This window comes from Nelusetta ayraudi, unplaced genomic scaffold, assembly GCF_046127955.1.
Source record: "Nelusetta ayraudi isolate G7.1 ecotype Tasmania unplaced genomic scaffold, CSIRO-AGI_Nayr_v1 ptg000050l, whole genome shotgun sequence".
Taxonomy (NCBI): domain Eukaryota; kingdom Metazoa; phylum Chordata; class Actinopteri; order Tetraodontiformes; family Monacanthidae; genus Nelusetta; species Nelusetta ayraudi.
The window spans coordinates 4,200,001-4,216,956 of NW_027466100.1; the positions used below are offsets into that span (position 1 = coordinate 4,200,001).

General features: G+C 40.8%; 1 long non-coding RNA gene across 2 annotated transcripts in view; it reads right to left on the reverse strand.

Annotated features, from left to right (window-relative positions):
- Positions 1-3: 3 nt before the first annotated feature.
- Positions 4-16,956, reverse strand: part of LOC142895956 (uncharacterized) — a 57,154-nt gene continuing 40,201 nt past the window's right edge. Inside the window, exons 2-3 of one of the 2 annotated variants that reach the window (XR_012928282.1) lie at positions 325-619; positions 4-211 (exon numbers count right to left, since the gene is read on the reverse strand). This is a non-coding gene — a long non-coding RNA (uncharacterized LOC142895956). Of the gene's footprint in view, positions 620-16,956 lie in introns of both variants that reach the window. The other variant, XR_012928281.1, reaches the window with a different exon arrangement.

Sequence of the window (16,956 nt, forward strand, 5' to 3'; positions counted from 1 at the left end):
GTGTGTGTGTGTGTGTGTGTGTGTGTGTGTGTGTGTTTGTGTGTCTGTCTGTCTGTCTGTCCATCTACACAGCACATGAGTGACATGTTATCACACTGTGCTCTGTGCAAATGAATTGTTTGTATTTGGCACAGGTCATGCTTGTCTTGCCCTCGTCAGATGGCCTGCAGACCTGGCACCTCTTTCTCTGTCTTTTCACCTCAGCAGCAACCTAGAAACAAGAGGACGATGATTACTTTACTATGGTGTCTTTTTGCTGATCCCAAGACACACATAACACACTCCCAAACACTTATACACACACAAACTAACTTACTTACTTACCTCACACACTGGTGTGCTTGGTGTAGTCCTCTTCTGGATCTCCCTCACTGCGTCTGCAGCGGCTGGGTCCTTGGCAGGTGCATTTTATAAAGGTCTGCCTGGCAGACTAATATTGGTAGGAATCCCATACAGATAATCTTTTGGTTTTCCCCTCCCCTGTTGAATGGGGAGCATGGCATTGGTCCAATCTCCCATTAGTCCGACAAATTGCCCATTGGTCCAACCTCTCCTAACCCTAACCAAAAGTGTAACCCTAACCCTGATGGGAGCTTGGACCAAAGGGCAATTCGCCGGACTAATGGGAGGTCGGACAAATGGGCAGTTCCCATTGAGTCTCTACTGAATGCAGGTGAAGTTTTACCACAAGAAGATAAATGATTCACGTCAACCTGGAGCCTTTTTTTTTAACCCAGCCATCACTGAACACCGCACACGTTCATGACACGCAACCCGAAGAGGAACAGGTGTGAGCACTGCTAGCTGACAACAGGAGCAGCTGAGGAACGATACGTACTTTCATGTCGGCCTCCAAAATACCAGCGTGTGTGCAGAACACCAGGACACAAATCCAAAACAGCCTCTTAAGCCACACGGGATACCATCCAGACCATGGCAATCAATAGCCTCAGATTTGTCTGAAATCAACGGCCGCCACTATCTACTGACCGTAGATAGGTTCTCTAAGTATCCGCTTGTGGATGAAATGAGCACTCCAATATCCAGCCATACAGTCACACAAAAAATGCAGTCTTACATGTCCTTGTTTGGAAGACTGGATGAAATCCTGACAGACAACGGACCACAGTACGTCGGACAGGCGTTCCAAGCATTCATGAAAAGGTGGGGAATAACACGTCACCAGCTCTCCCCACTACCCCAAAAGTAATGGATTCATCGAAAGACATGTCCGACACATTAAAGGCACTGTCAAGAAAGCGCAACAAAACAAAAGCGATGTCCACATAGCTTTGCTGCAAGTTAGAGCAACACCTATTGATAGCAAGCTGCCTTAACTGCGGAACTACTTTTTGGCAGACCTGTAACCACCCTACTGCCAAGCCGAGCAGAGCCAGGTAAAGAGCAACACCGTCAGCACCTGGCCCACAGAGCAGCTGTGATGAAAACACACCACGATCGCAGCTGCCGCAGAGAATTACTTGCACTCCATCCTGGACAGCATGTGACAGTGTGGAGCAAGGAGGGAAGGACATGGCACCCAGCAGTCATCCAGCAAAAGTGTAAGGAGCCAAGGAGCTACATCATCCAAACACCCAATGGACATAGGATGAGGCGCTGCAGGAGTCACCTGCGTGGACCATACAACGCAGAGGCACAACAATGGACTGTGAGCAGTCAACACCTGACAGTGCCACAAGCGTTGGATGAGCACCAAGAGGGTTACAGTGAACAGACAGAGACTCCACCATCCTGTGAATCTGTAGCCAATCCATCTGGCCACAACAACCCTCAGCCAGTCCGTACTCGATTCGGAAGGGCTGTGGTTAAACCTGCGTACTTCAGAGACTATGTCCAGTAGGAAATATAAGCAAGTTCAGGTAGAGCGCGACCTTTGCTCACCTTTTGAGATGAATGTTTGTAATATGTTTGAAACATGTTTTCTATATGTGAAATGCATTCCTCAGATGTGTCTTAAATTACTAGGAAAAAAGTTTGCCTACAGAAAGTTTGCCTACATAAGTTTCCTTTTGTTTATAGTAACAAACAGGCAGCTATAATTGAATTACATGTGTGTTTAATTGTTCAGCCTACAGAAGAACAGGTCGCCCAATCTCAAGTTAAGAATTTAATCTAGGCTGTCTCTATGATTACTATTCTGATGTGAAAATGTTCCTTTTATATAGGATGTTTGTAAGCTAAACAGGGGGGATGTTGTAATATCTGATGGGACTATATTATCCGAGGCGGAGTGATCTGCACGAGTATCTAGTACCAGAGTAATAATACACTGATGGTTGTGATGGTCCCCTGCTAGTACCTGGATAAAGCAAAGTTTAACCTTACCTCAACGCCTCCTCATTATTGCATGGTTAATGTAATAACACTTCAGGGAGAAGACGACAGTGCTGCGGGCCTCTGCCTATGATACCAAGGCATTGAAGGAGCCGAACACGTTATTATTTTATCGGTGAAAATCATCGGGTTTATTTTGACATCGGTTCTATACCGATACGGCCTTTTTTCTTTTTTTTTTTTGCCATTATCGGGGCCTTCCTTATATGCCATCGATAATATCGTGCATCACTAGTATTTGAGCTTAAAAAAACAAAGGGGACATTCAAACTGAAGGCTCATTCTTATTGCCGAACAAATGATTGTTCTTGCTCATAACCGACTGGTGATAGACCTTTCATAACCAGAAAGCGCCAGCTTTCCTATATTGATGCCTCTGCCTCTCGTCCTTCCTGTAACAGGTGCAGGGGCGTAGCCATCATTTTCAAAGTGAGGGGGACAAATTGTTCAGAGGTCTATGGAGTGATTTATCATCCTCTCGCATTCAATTGCACCTCTCCATAGCAGCTAAAGGACACACCAACACAAACAGCGCAGCACCAGGAAACTAACTTAAGCTCTTTAAAAAATGATATACTATGAAAGTCAAAATCTAAAGCTTCTGAACTCTTGCTTAGTTGACCTAGAATGACCTTGAGGGCATTTACAATACAGAGTGAGTAGCCAGATATTTAAGCGCCAAATGAAAACAATTAAGACCAAAACCTCTGTAAAACACTGTTTATCATCATCATCAGCAAAATTAAAAGAGTTAAAGGTACTGATTGATTGCATATTGATATTTGGTGCTAGATCTTGCAGCAAAGCGATTGGTTGGAGTCACATAGCCACTCCAATGTAGAATGACTTTCTCTTCTGACACAAACATTTGCTTGATAAACGTCTCGCACCGAAACGTCGCAATAAATTATCTTTATCTTTCTGCATGTTTGGAAGTGTGCAGGATTTTCTCCTCCAGGTACCATTAAAAAAAAAAAAAAAATCAGTAAGTTTTTCCCTGCCTGTCAGTGCAGCAGCCTGGTCTCTCCCCTGACACATGAGCTTCTCCTTGCACAGCCTATTGCAACACAGACAAAAACATTTAGTAGATAAAACTAGTTCTGAAATAGCAGTGGAAATGTTAATCTTAGAGTCTTTCTTATCATATATACATTTCTTTAGCCAGTTAAAATTTCGCCTACAATAATATAGATAATAAATGTGCAAATCAAAAGTTATAAATGGGTTTAAGAATAGTAGTGGTGACAAAGCTGTGGAAATGAATCACAAAGTCTGTTTTATGTTTTTTTTTTCTCAGCAAGTTTTATTTATTTTTTTCTCACCTGTGACCCTGTATAATCATCCTTGTTGGCCTCTGGTACACTGTCTCTTCTCTCACCCTGCTCTTTCTATTGTGGCAATAAAGTTTTTTGTTTTTTTTTAGGTGGAAAGTAACATTTTGAAATCAAATTAGGAATACAGCAGTATAAAAATGTAACCAAAAATTCCTATCTATGTTATGAACATTTTCTCTCAGCAGCGTTAACAGAGACATTATAAGGACATATTTTATTTTCTCCTCTCCTCACCTGCTGTGAAGACCCTCCCTGACCATCCCTGCTGTTGGTCTCAGGTCCACTTTCTCCTCCCTCACCATGCTTCTTCTATTTAACAGAAAGAGGAGGAAATAGGAATATAAACTATAATGCAAAAAACAGAGAACACATGTTCTGTGCAGGAAATGAAGGAGGAGTGGGTGTATAACAAGCTAGCTTTAATAACTAAAGTCCTAGGCAAGAATATACAATAGAAAAGCTCTGTTGTAGCTAAACATTATCTACATGTAACATTATCTACATCTAACAGCATTACTTAACTTACACAGTTTGTTGATGAGGAACAATTGTTTCTCCCATGCTCCGTGATGGCAATGGGCAGAGCTCCGTGTCACTTAGTTGACACCCCATAGACTTGCATTGACTTAGGGTTAATGATAAGCCTGAAACTACGGTTAGAGTTAGGGTTAGCTGAAATTAGGGTTAGGGTTTTGGGGTTCCTTACTACAAGTCCAAAATTTGGCGGGTGCGCTTTTTGGGGCTCCTGATGAAAAAGCAAATGGCCCCATGTCTGTAGGACAAAGTTGAAATTTCACCCCATAGACTTGCATTTCATTTGGAGTAAATGATAAGCCTGAAACTAGGGTTAGGGTTAGGGTTAGCTGAAATTAGGGTTAGGGTTTCGGGGTTCCTCAAGTACTAGAAGTCCCAAATTTGGCGTGTGCGCTTTTGGGGGCTCCTGATGAGAAAGTAAGTGGCCCCATGTCTCTAGGACAAAGTTGAAATTTCACCCCATAGACTTGCATTGAATTAGGGTTAAGGATAAGGCTGAAGCTAGGGTTAGGGTTAGGGTTAGCTGAAATTAAGGTTAGGCTTTCGGGGTTCCTCAAGTACTAGAAGCCCCAAATTTGGCCCAAATTTGGGGATGAAGCAGCAAGTGGCCACATGTCTCTAGGACAAAGTTGAAATTTCACCCCCATAGACTTGCATTGCATTGGGGTTTGCGATAAGTGTTACATGTTACATGTCCAGAGGCTCCTTTCTTTGCTTTCCTCTTCTTTTCTCCCTATGTCCTCAAGGAAATACAAGATTGACGCCACCTAGAGGCTACGGGGCGAGCTGGGGAATGCAGAAAGGCAGGTGGCGCTTGTGATCAAGAAGATTAGCTGCCACCTGTGGACTCCGAGGGGAGCTCTAGAATTGGCTCATTCAACCGACCAACTAGCCAATCAGCAGCGGCGTCACAGTTTAAAGGCCCCCCTCCTTCCTTGTTCTCACTCTCACTTTGACTTCTGCACTGGACAGCCAGGTTTGTGGAGGGAAGGTTGGCACAAGGTAAAGACGCGGTACCCCATACATTCATGCACGTAGAGTCACTAAGTCTTAAACTCACCGGGTTTGTATCGCTTATCGCTAACCCAAGTCTATGAGGGTCAAAGGTCCACTTTGTCCGAGAGACATGGGGCCACTTTCAGGTTCATCAGGATCCCCAAAGACACACCCGGGCCAAATGTGGGGCTTCTAGCCCATGAGGAACCCCAAAACCCTCACTCTAATTCCAGCCTTATCGCTAAACCCTAATGCAGTGCAAGTCTATGAAGGTCAAAGCTCAACTTTGTTTTAGAGACAAAGTGTTTTTTCATGAGTCATTCAATAAATGTTAAGAGTTTGCTTTGTGGAGAATTCACAATAAAAATACATTGACACTGTCAAAGATGGACTCAAGCACTATTATTGAACTATACTGTATTTTATGAGTGATGTGAAGCTTTTGACAAGCGCTATGCAAAGGAGGCCCATTTGATTTTTTTTTTCCAGGGGGCCCAAAATTCCTGCCGGCGCCCCTGAGTGGGCATCTCCAGCACTGAGGCAGTGGAGCTGCTGGCCACGAGAGAAGAATTAACCAGTCCATTGAAACCATTTGTTTGGTCTGGTGCAGGGGTGTCCAAACTACAACCCGCGGGCCAACTGCGGCCCGTAGTCCATTTTTAATTGGCCCGCAAGACATTTTATAAATAGAATAGAATATGGCCCGCACTTAAACTTTTGCCTGAATTTATTGCACTTCTTCGTTTTAACACCAGGGGGAGCTGCTCCCACTGAGTGCAATGCCGTTCCCACTTTAAGTGAGTAAAAAATATATTCCACAGTTCCTGTGTGTTAATAAACATGCATGTGCAGGTACACACGTGACAAATATTAATAATGCGCATCAATTCTGTCACTACCCTGCCTTTGCGCACCACTTTCTTAGATGCGTTTTTCTTGTTAACACAGAATGCACACCGCTGTGCACAGCGTTCACACTTGCACACGCAAAGTCAGTTGATCTCATCTGATGCAGATTTCCTCCTTGATCGAGTAACATTTGTCCGGATTTTTGGCACGAGTGGCGTCGGATCAGCACCGCAGCTGGATGGCCCGGTTTACACACCCAGCGCAGCTGACACTCACCAGAATAATTGTCTAAAATTATATGCACTCCTGTTATTAAGTCCAGTTCAGTCTGTTAATGTTGACAACCGTTTCAAACGAACGTTAATAGCTGTGTTGCTAAGCCTAATAACTTAAATAACAAGCTTGAAATTTACCCGTCCCATTTTCCCCTTTATTGTTTTTTCTCTGTACTGTAAATCTTCTGTCTAAGAAGAAATCTGAGGCTGCTGTTCCAAAGCTTTTTCTGAATAAATCAATAAAGATCCATTTATGGAAAGCCGTGATGGAGGCAGTTTTGTCTTTAATTATATTCAACAGTATAACATATTTGACCACTTTTAATTGATTTTTCTAACTTTAGTACACTAAAGTTAAGGCTATATACCTAATTTCTAGTAAGTGGCCCAGCCCCTCCTATATCGTTATATACAGTGCGTTGCAAAAGTATTCATACCCCTTGAACTTTTCCACATTTTGCTACGTTACGACCACAAACATAATTATATTTTATTCGAATTTTATGTGAAAGACCAACACAAACTGGCATACAATTGTGAAGTGGAACGAAAATTATACATGATTTAAAATTTTTTTTTTTTACAAATAAAAAACTGAAAAGTGTGGTGTGCAAAAGTATTCTGCCCCCTTGAGTCAACACTTTGTGGAACCACCTTTTGCTGCAATTACAGCTGCAAGTCTTTCGGGGTACGTCTCTACCAGCTTTATACATCTAGAGACTGAAATTTTTGCCCATTCTTTTTTGCAAAACAGCTCAAGCTCAGTCAGATTAGATGGAGAGCGTTTGTGAACGGCAGTTTTGAGATCTTGCGACAGATTCTCGATTTAATTTAGGTCTGGACTTTGACTGGGCCATTCTAACACATGAATATGTTTTGTTTTAAACCATTCCATTGTAGCCCTGGCTTTATGTTTGGGGTCGTTGTCCTGCTGGAAGGTGAATCTCCACGTCCGTCTCAAGTATTTTGCAGACTCCATCAGTTTTTCTTCCAAGATTGCCCTGTATTTGGCTCCATCCATCTTCCCATCAACTCTGACCATCTTCCCTGTCCCTGCTGAGGAGAAGCACCCCCAGAGCATGATGCTGCCACCACCATGTTAACCAGTGGGGATGGTGTGTTCAGAGTGATGGGCAGTGTTAGTTTCCCGCCACGCATAGCGTTTTGCATTTAGGCCAAAAAGTTCAATTTTGGTGTCATCTGACACCCAAACCCATGATGCTTTGTTTGGACTTAAGTTGTGCGGATATTCTTGTCTAATAATAAACGACTGTGAGACTCAAGGTGATCGTTTCAGCGTCTACATTTTCTCTTCTAGGACAGTGTTTTGATACAAGTCAACAGTATGAAACAAAATAATTCTAAGCCCTATGAAAATGTCTCGCACAAAACAAAACAAAACCACGGTTAATACAAAAAGTGAATCCTATGGTTTCCGGGACACGGGAAGCACAAAAAAACCTTCGGTTCGCCTTGCAACCGTGACTCCGCCCACGCTCAGGTACTAGTCAGGCTTATGGAAATACCTTTCAACCGAACCTGTCCTGTACCGTGAAGGGCTGGCACTAGCCGCACAGGGCTAGTGGGTAAACGCCCTAGTACTACAATGCATTTCACCCCAAATGCGCAGCCAGCCAGGCAAGCCGCTTTTGATCTTCCCTCACTCACAGCTAACCCCTCCCCCCCCCCCCCCCCCCCCCCCCCCGGCCACTTTTGCGCGCTCAGACAACAACGGCTCAGCGTGTGCGCGTGACCGCCGCTTGTATCTACACAGATAAATGACCTCAAATGGAGTTAAGAGAGAAGACAGAGAAGACGCGTCAAAACGCGTCAAACAACCCGGGAACCAGGAACCCGGGTTGAAATCGTCTCTAATCGGAGCGCCCCGATCGGCTCGGCTCCCTCTGTTTGTTTTTTTCTACTTATTCTACCAGATTCTTGTTCTACATGTCCTCAACTACCTCATGACATAATCATTAAAGCTTGTTTATTGATAGTTGAGTTTCATTTGTCTGAATAGAAATATCTACAGGCTATTATTACAGCTATAATTGACAATTACTATTGAGAGGGACTAAATATTATTATTATTATTATTATTATTATTATTATTATTATTATTATTATTATTATTTTGATGTCAGAATAACTGATTTTGCCCCTGGTTTATCATAGATAGAGTCTGTGCACATTAGATCATTAGTAACATTAAATATAACACATTAAACCAAAGTATATCAGTAGGCATTTCCTTAAGTCTTTCTGATAGTTTTCTACTGACTGGTTTACTACAGTATAATGATATCCTGAAATTATGGCTTTTAGTTTTGGTGTGCCACCCCAAGATTTTAAGTGTCCCCATCTGGACACCCCTATGAAAAATTTCTGGAGGCGCCACTACACTGAGTTGAGGACATGTAGAACAAGAATCTGGTGGAGGTTGCAGAAAACAATTCCATTTATTTATTTATTTATTTATTTATTTATTTATTTTAATTAATATTTTAATTTGCCCAGTGAATAAGCATTTTTTTATGTTTGCTGTGCGGGAGTTGACATTGTTTTATAATTTAAAAAAAAAGAAGTAAAACAACACCAAATAATGACTTATAGATTAAGTTCAACAAACAACAACAACAAAAACAGCAACAAGAAAACTCCTGGGGAGACAGTGAGAAGGCCAGAGGGTGTTTGCTCACCTTCTCACATAACTTCAGCAATATTTTTTGTCTCTCACCCACAGAGATATACAGCATGTTCCAGAGGGGACCCCAGGGAGCACTGTATACAAAAAGGCAAAGAAAGGAAAGATTCTTCTTCATATTTCAAGTTTTTAGTTTACAAATGTTAGTTTGCTATTTTCAGTTTAGTTCTCATGTTCATTCATGTTCTGGGTTAGGTTTTTAGATACCATATAGTTTCTATATAATATATAGATTACTTTAGAGCTTTGTTGTTTATATATTTTTAAATTACATTTTTATTAACCCTTTAGGCGCCATGGTATGGGCTGAAATATGTGCCACCAGAAACTGAATTTGAACCATTTAGATTTGAATTTGAATAGCAGAAACTGAATTTGAATCATTTAGATTTGAATTTGAATAGCTAAATGCGAATAATTGAATTAAAATTTTGAATTTGAATCACATAATTTGAAATTGTATTGTTACATTTGAATCATTGCATTCAAAAACTGTATTTGAATAGTAAAATTTGAAATTGAAATTCAATAAAAAATTGATTGTCACTGAAAATCCAACTGTCTAGACATCTTCACATTCAGTTCTCGCAATTCAAGTTCAGTTCTCAAAATTCAGTTTCAAGTTACTGTGACAGACATCCGGGTGCTTGGCGGATGCAAACGAGCTCAGATACACAGGACTCCTCTTCGGCCAATCAGCACTTACTTTTGTACACTTACGTTGATGGACTGGCTTGACCATGGAGGCGCCTGGGACAACTACGGTAATGTTATGTTTTTATTTATTTATTTATTTATTTGTTTGTTTGTTTGTTTATTTTTAACTAATTTACCACATATTTTGAACAATGTTTTTGTTTAACTGTTGATGTTACCGCTGCATTTCGTTTCGTCAGCGAGCATATACAAATCACAAATCACCAGGTCGCCGCAAGGACCCCATCATTCGCCCGCAGGCCTGCTCTAAAAATAGCACAATTTGCGTAATTTTCATTAAAACGACAAAGATTGAATCCGCACATTTTCAAAAACGCTCTCCAGGGACTGAAGTAAATGCAAAAAACAATCTATTATTATTATTATTAACATTATTATTATTACAACCTGCAAACGGAACGACTGGTGTAGGTACACGTCGGACAAGAGAGAACACACGGCGCTCGTGAATCAATTGTATGAGTCGTGAAAGTTAAAACAATGAAAACTATGTGCAAAACTCCTGTTACTTTTTTTTATTATTATTATTTGTTGTTTTGGGTTGGCGGACTTGGATACTGAGGCAGGAGAAAAACTTTTACTGCCGTCAATGATTCACAGTGGTATCAGAAAACATTAGCTCCAGCAGATGACAAGGGTTGCGTTACTAAATGGTGTGTGTTTACATTTTTTTTGCAGAACATTGTCATCCAGGATTGTTTAACGAGACTGAGGGACAGACTGCAATGTGCCCTTAACAACAACCCTCCTGATCCTGATTATCTGCAATACATAGTCACCCAAGAGAGGGCCTTGATAAGTGCAATGGACAATGTAGCTCTGCCTAATGACATAAGGGTTAGGGTTAGGGTTAGGGTTACAGAGGAGCACCTCCAAAGTCTTCTTCAGCTTGGCCTACTGGCAACATGTGTAGCAAACATTCTTGGAGTCTCTAGAAGAACCATATACAGGAGGATGCAGGAGTACAATATGTCAGTTAGGAGCCTGTATTCCACCATAACTGATGATGCTCTGGATAATGAAGTGAGAGCCATCAAATCTAGACTACCTCATGCTGGATACCAGATTGTCAAGGGGTGTCTTGAAGCAGAAGGCCACCATGTACAATGGACCAGACTCAAGGCCTCTATGCATAGAGTTGATACAGAGGGCATCCTATGAAGAATGACAAGTATGGGCTGTGTTGTTAGGTGGAAATATTGTGTTCAAGGGCCACATTTTCTGCAGCACATTGACACCAATCATAAACTCATCAGGTTTGTTTATTACATTTGATTATTGCAGAACTTTATCCTCTGCCTCTTCCGTTTTAATTAAACCATGTCCTTTTTTCCACCAGATACAACATAGTGATTTTTGGTGGCATTGATGGCTACTCTAGGAAGGTAAGTTTCCTACGGCAACAAAGTACATACTAATTAAAATATTGCTGGTATAATCCAAGGAAAATGTGTTCCCCACTTCCCCACTTTCTTAACTTAAGAAAAGACTAGCTCTAAAAATGAAATGTAAGATTGGGCCGACCTGCTGTTAACAGTCTTATTAATGCCCAAATGCTGAATGAGTTTGAGAATGCTCGTCCTGTTTGTGTTTTCCTCTTTTTCATTTTCTTTTGTGCGGTTTTCTGAGCCTAATACATTATTTGTTTCCACCCTGTAGATCATGTACCTCAATGCTGGATCCAACAACACAGCGAGTACTGCGCGTCAGTTTTTTCTGGATGGCATGAGGAGGTTTGGATGGCCTTACAAGTGAGTGATGCTGCAGTAAATTTGTTTTTGAGTTATTGTTCTCATAGTAGCCTTTAAGCAATATCACTGATTTTTCAGTTGTTTCTGATATATGAAATTATCAGGATTTATTCAATGCTGCTTTTAGTTTTCATCAACCTGTGTGAAAAAATGATATAGTATTTTTATTGAAGTTTTATGTGGATTCAGTTGTATTGATACTAATTTCAAAATCTGATGTTTCAGGGTAAGAGGTGACCAGGGTGTCGAAAATGTCAGCATTGCCCAGATGATGTTTACTGTGAGAGGCACAGGACATGGAAGCTTTATAAGTGGAAAGAGCGTGCACAATCAGAGGTGAAGTATTCCTTTTGCAAAAATGATGATGAAAATCATATTACTTCACGATCCAAGTAAAGAAATGACATGTCTTGCTATTGTTAGTGTGTCCTTCAATGTTATATATACTCCAGTGAAATTGCAGTTTGACTATTCTTTCACGTGGTATGACTGACCAATGGGAAACTTTTCTATGTATGAATTGTAGAATCGAACGTCTTTGGAGGGACGTTTGGACAGGAGTTACACACATCTACTATGATGTGTTACACAGCCTGGAGGAAGATGGATCCCTCGACATCTCTGATCATTTTTATCTCTTCTGTGCTCAGTACACCTTCCTCCCCAGACTCAAGACTGATTTGGCCAAGTTTTCTGCTGGATGGAATGATCATCCTATCAGGACAGAGGGCTTCCTTTCCCCAAACCAGCTGTGGGAGATTGGGATGCTGCGGCACACCATCAGAGAGCCAGAGATGTCTGAAGAAAATGTGGCAGTTGAGTAACAATTGTTGTCCTGCCTCTCTATGATTTTCTCATTCTATGTAATGATAATACTATCTTCTGTTGGTTGCAGGGAATCCAAATGGAGGACATTGATTGGGAGAGCTCTGGGCTCCCCCATGACAACTCTGCCGACCCAGGTGTTACCGTGCCAGAAATGGAATGTCCATTGACAACAGAGGACATCGAAACTCTACACCTTACAATTGATCCCCTTTCAGATTCAAATAGTTTTGGAAGAGACATTTATTTGACCACACTTGCACATGCTTTGTACCTGCTTCACCATTGACTGTCATGTGTTTGCCAATCTGTGGAATAAAAGCTGATTCATGATTACACAAGTCCAGTCTAGGACCCCATGTATCCAGGCACATTATAGTCCACCATCTATTCACAGCAAACTAATTTAAACTAAATAAATAACAGATTGCCACAAACTTTTGTATTTTGCTTCCACACTGTTTTATTGAACACACTTACATTAATATTATCAAGCTGTCACAGGAGGAGGGAAAGAACATATTGTAGGACATCTTCTATGATGCAAACATTGTAATAGTGCGATACAAACTGTATCTTACAAAAAAGACTGCACAAAAATATCTAACCCAATGTATACAAATTGAACCTGAACATATATGCATTGTGACTTGAACCATGAGAGAACTGGCACTATATAACCTATACCTGATGAAATGCCTGCCCGAGATGGAAGGCCTCTGTCATGACTTGTTTGAATGCAGTATAAGTTTGCATATGTTTGACAGGAAGGCGGATTATATTAGCACATGCGCTGACAGTTGGGTAGCACACTGAATGTTCACCATACTGGTTGTCACATGTGTGATTGAAATGTACAAAGACTCTGAAGTCTCTCTTCTCTTGTGGCAAGAGAGGAATGTGGCCCTGTCCTGTGAGCCACTGAAGAAATGTGCTGGGGGACAGGTGACTTGAATAGTCACCCAGCTCTGGATGTTCATCTTTTGAGAGACAGATAAAGCAGACAATCATGAAAAATTAGACATGGTTTACTGGTGCCAGCACAGAGGTATAATTTAGAATTGTAATATCTGGAATAAGTGTACTATAATCTACATGGAAACTTCATGACATGTGTAAGAGAGAAATTAAGTACACAGAGTTTACAAGAAGAAAACCAAATGAGCAATTACATTCTTCCAGCTGCTGCAAGAAGTCCTGTAGGTGGTGAAAAATGCTAACTTCCACCTGTTCTTTGTTGGAGCCCTTCTCACTAAACTCCGGATGGCACACCTCAATGACAAAGTCAGCATCAGCCTGGTGAGAGAATTAGTGTTGTCTAGTGACCCCACAAATACTAACTCAAAGTATATACTAAACAGTTGGTATCACTTCACCCCTACTAAAGCTTACATTTATCAACTCACCTTCATCCCAGGGACAAAGAGTGGTTGGCAGATTTTGGGGTACTGACTGATTAGCTCAGCGAGACCATAAAGTTTCAGACCTTCGCATAGTTGGGTAAGAAGGGGCAGCAGTCGAAGTATCGCATGAAGAACAATAGCACTGATATGAAGAAGGAAAAAATAAATTCATGACAAGGATCAGCATCGTGAACAAAACAATTATACCAGACAATTTCTTCTCTCTTTTCAACATTAACCGGTCCATTATAGCCACAGCTCAAAATGTCCTCCATCAGTTCAGTCATTGTAGGCTCTGTGGCTGACTCGACCTTTAAAAGACACACACATGGGAAAAAAAAATAATATAACTTGTTGTTGGTGGGGTTACAGCACCTCCACAGTGTGCCATTGAGCAAGACACTGAATCTCTGACTGCTCCTGATAGTGTGGTTGGCGCCTTGCATGGCAGCCTCTGTCATCAGAATCATATATCATAATATATTTGACCAAATATCTCAGTATTGATGTTGTAATAAAATTCCTTGATTTCCAAGAGTTCTGTGACAGCTGGGAATTCTGTTACATTTTACAGCCATGAAAAACCTTTAAGACCTCTTACCTGGGAGATAAGTGAAGTATAATGAAAATCAGAGACATCCTCTTTGGAAATGTGATGAAGCTGTAGCTCTCCGTCATACAAGTACTTGTAGCACCAAAGTTTGAGGCAGCAGGGTGGTGGTCCACTTTGAGCCAGACTTGCAGCCCAGATTTCACCAGCACCCCTGGAAGAAACAGTATAGAAACATAATCATGTGACCTGGGACTAGGACATATTGTGTTAAGATCATAAGCTACAACATTTAGCCTACTGAACATTAAACAATAAAAACTTATGCACACATACAAAGGCAGATAGGTGGGTAGGAGAGGACCAGAAGGGCAACAGACTGAAACAGAGGAAGCTCCTGCACAGTCGTAACTTGCATATAAAGTTTAATCAGACAACAATGTATCGGTCCCTGGGACCTTCACCAGGTTATGTTACAGTGTGAAATGAGGAAGCAATTTAAATAGAGTCAATGGGCCACATGGGCTGATCAGAGCCCACACCTTGTGACATCATGGTTATACATAACATAAGATTTAAATGCAAGGTAAGTTAAGTTAAGTTATTGAACATAAAAAGCATTGCCATTATAACATGCAGGGCTGAAAGCAACAACACTGTCAGAGCCTGAAATGATCGAACAAGTCCTTTTTTCATGTCATATCTAGAAAAACGAGCACTCTCTGGATTTAAAAAAAAAATGAAGGTGCAAGGCCCAGAAAACAGCGTAAGTGATATAGAAAAGGCCAGCATCACTCAAGTGTCCATCTATGTCTTCTGTTGGCAGGCCCAGGATCACAAATGTATTTCGACTCATAGTCTTCCTCAATGTGTCAAAAGGCATTTGTGTTCTTGGGCTTGCCAGTGAGACATTAAAAGACCTAGATGGACACTTGAGTGATGCTGGCATTTTCAATATCTCATGTCATATCTAGCCTGGCTCAAGCCTGAATTCTTTCAGCCCTATAAAATGTAAACAAAAAAGTGTTTGAAGACAAAGACTTGTGGACCCCATTGTATACAAGCAATTGGCATACCTGAAGTTTGCTTGATCCAGATCCAACAATGAATATTTGGGACATTTTCCAGTCTGGTCACCCTCAAACAGCTTCTGCTCAATCCCTGCAACCATCACTTTGAACACAAGAATCGTTCCATTCATGTCACTACTGTCACTTCTATTGCAATTTTTTTTTATTTTTTTTTATGTAATTTAAGTCATTTTTACCTCTGCCAAGAAGGTTATTTTTTTGCCCGTGTTTCATTGTTTTTAACCAAAATAATGCAAAAATTTATGGATGGATTTTAATGAAAAAGACAGAAAAAATTGATAGTGGGAGAAGATAGAGGTAATTGAATTTTGGTGGTGATCAAATGAAGCAACCTGGATAAAATAATACAATGCCAGGAAATCCGAGCAGCTTGGTAGATGTCTGTGCTCTTTGAGTGCTTATCTAGTTCAATTAAGTGTACCTGTGAGGAACTCCTTCCGTAGTGCCCCTGTATCAAGGCCCGCCTCCTCTATGAACCTGATTTTTAACTGACTGGTAGGCAACGACTTCTTTTGTCGCTTCCATTGAGCAAGGCCCCGCTCCACCAGATGGGCCCTCGATACGGTGAGAACAAATTCTTTCTCAATGTTAACAGCAGCAGAGATGGCTTGCAGAATGTCATCAAGGCTGAGGGAGAAATAAGTACCTGTCAGGAAGGGTAATTCTGGAAAGCGTATATTGTCTGTGTTTATACGTTACAGGTTGTCAAACTGTGGTGTATGTACATATGACTTTGTCTTTCTCTATTGTGTGAGAGTATTTGCACATTTGTGTCATTCAATATTTCTGTTGCTTCTGTAGGGCCATAGCTTACAGGTGATCCCTGGATTCTTTGACATGATTAGAGATACATGGCTCCAAAAGTTAGGTTACTGAGTGTTGAAGGAGACAATAGAGGCGTACAAACCTAGAAATGTTCACGTTGGGTTTTGAAATTGAAGGAGCGAGATGGCCGACCCAGTCATCTTCTCTGAAATGACAACACACAAGTATGGATTTGAGAGTAAACCCCATGTCATCTGACCTTAAATGTAAAATGGTACACAATAAACTCAGTATGGAAGCCACAAATAAAAGTTTATGTTGAAAGGTGGACATAATTTTGCTATGGTCAGGACTAAATGATAATTTCAAACCATACGTCAACAGTGACAACCCAGGAAAAATAAAAAGTGTGTTGTGTTGAATGTAAATATATATATATCACACAGCAAAGTCAGCCTTTATGGCAACAGCTCAGTCAATTTACAAGTATTAAATCCAATATTTTCTAAATTGTTTTCCGGCCACAGATTGGACACAAAGTCTGCAAATGGAATCACTTGAATGTTTGACATAAATGGCGGAAATAATAATAAATAAAATAACACTTAATACATCACAACATACCTCTGTCTTTGAGGATACAAAAATCAAATCTTCCTCCGTAGGCTGTGAGGAGGAATGAGGAAATTGAAAAGGAAATTGTGAAATGATGCTAATCAGTTATTCATATTTCAACAGATGTTTTTGCATAATCTATTCATTAATTAACACAATATCATTGAAAATATAGCTGAACTGCCTTAAAAA